Below are 2503 nucleotides of genomic sequence, written 5' to 3' on the forward strand. Positions count from 1 at the left end.
GCCAATCAGGGTGTACAAACTCAATACATCAGGATCCTTCGTGAGCTCTATTGCGGATTCACTACCAAGATCTCACCATTCTACAAAGAAGTAATCATCCATATCAAGAGAGGGGTTCGGCAAGGCGATACCATTTCACCAAAACTCTTCGGTGCCACCCTCGAGAACATCATGCGACGACTGGAATGGGAAAACATGGGAGTGAAGATAGATGGTCGGCAACTACACCACCTCCGTTTTGCTGATGACATCATTCTAATAACACCAAACATCAACCAAGCGGCACAAATGCTGAACGACTTTGACCATGAATGTGGAAAGGTCGGACTACAGCTGAATCTTACGAAGACAATGTTTATGAGAAACAGCCTTGTTCCTGACGCTCCATTCGCTCTCAACGGAACCACCATCTCCGAATGCAACAGTTATATATACCTAGGTCGAGAAATCAACATGATGAATGACCTGGCACCTGAGTTGCGCAGGAGGAAGAGAGCGGCTTGGAATGCCTTCAAGAGCATTGAAGAAATAACTAAAAGGACAAAGAACCTCCAGCTACAAGCACATCTCTTTGATTCCACTATTCTTCCTGCATTAACATATGCCTCAGAGACCTGGACCCTACGAAAACAGGATGAGAACGTTATTCGGGTCTCTCAAAGAGGAATCGAAAGAACTATGCTTGGAATATCACGATTCACTCAAATGAGAGATAGAATCCGGAGTTCTGATCTTCGTCAACGCTCAAGAATCAGGGACGCTGTCTCATTTGCCAAGACATCAAAAATCAGATGGGCTGGACACGTAATGAGGTTTACAGACAACCGCTGGACTAGAGCCATTACTGATTGGATTCCACGAGACATCAAAAGATCACGTGGACGCCCACCTATTAGATGGTCAGACTTCTTCGTCAAGACCCTAAATGATCGGTTTGAGGCTCTACATGTTCCTAAAATGAACAGATACCATTGGGCTACGCTAGCACGCAACCAGGATGAATGGAGACGTTACTGGCACCCGCTCGAATAAATCAATGAATAACGGGGATTAAATGATTAAGTGATTAAGTGAAGTGATTAAGTGAAGTGATTAGTAATGTTAGTAATGGTCCTTCCTTCCTCTTTCCTTCCTTCCTTCCTTCCTTCCTTCCTTCCTTCCTTCCTTCCTGCATTCCATCGTGCTTTCCTGCCTTCCATCCTTTTGTTCACTTGCATTTTTTCCTTCTCTATCTCTATCATTTTTCTACCGACTTCTTCAAAAAAAAAAGAGAGAAAGAGAAAGAAATTTTATCTCTTGCAAAGAACTTGGCACTTTTACATAGTAAACAAGGCCAAATAAGGCATTACCCACCTAAAAGAAGTCTATTGGTGAGCACATGAAGAAGAAAAATGCATTCTGAAATCAAGATAGAAGAAATAGATTAATTAAAATCCATGGTAAAGTGACTGCCGAAAGAATCTTCACTTTCCTATTCATAAAACCATATTTCCCCCATCCTTTTAATGCTTCTTCTGGGAAGAATATCACTTCAAAGTCAATATTTTCTAAAATAGAATTTGACACAAACAAGAAATCGTCCAGTGAATGTTCATGGAATATACTGATCATTGGGCTGTCTGGCATTCCCCAAATACTCTTATTTCACAGGTAAGAAAGGTTCAGGTAGAAACATTTTCTCCAAGATCTTAGAATTAGAAAATAGATGAGCTCTATTTTTATTCCCGGTCAACTGCATTTCAAATAGGTCAAGGCAGAGACATCTTTAAACATTAGAGTGCTAAGCGAAAGCAACACTGTAGATTTTATAAGCTAGACGGTTCTTTCTCTCAGAATCTAAGGGTCTTAAGTCCCTATGTCTGCTCCTTTGAAACAATCATGGGTTACTGTTATGTGCCTATTTTTGTCAATGCTTCCCTCCTTTGGAGCTATTCCATTTGGTGCCTGTCTGGGGATGCAATTACATAGACCTGTCAATGTCCTTTGAAACTGTCCGAAAGACTTCTCTTCAAGTTGAACAGAAATCTATTCCAGCTCAAAGGAGCAGCCTATGGAAAATTCCTGACACTGTATGTTCTCATAATTTTTGGAACACTGTAAATATTTGAGTCAGTAGATCTTAATCCATAAACACAGCTGTACTTAAAAAATCCTGATGGGGAGTTATTATAATTTAAACAATTGGGTAACAAAACAAATCAATGTTAATCATTTTCGTTTTCTAAGGACAATAGACTCAGACTTCTCATAAAACTGACATGATGAGCCTCGCAATTGCATCCACAAATAAACTTACAAACGCTAAGATAAACCATTCTCAACTTTTTAAGAAGATTATAAAAAGAAAGTGAGGTGGGGGAGGGTCAGGGGAAAGAAAAAAACAAAACAATTTTGAATAAGACCAAGACTGTCACAGCTTCAATGCACATGAGGCCTCCCAAGATAAACATTCATGCAGAAAACTCTCTTTCAGTTTGTTGTTTCTCTGACTCAATTACATTAT

Source organism: Sorex fumeus, unplaced genomic scaffold (assembly GCF_029834395.1).
Source record: "Sorex fumeus unplaced genomic scaffold, SorFum_2.1 ptg000129l, whole genome shotgun sequence".
Lineage (NCBI taxonomy): Eukaryota > Metazoa > Chordata > Mammalia > Eulipotyphla > Soricidae > Sorex > Sorex fumeus.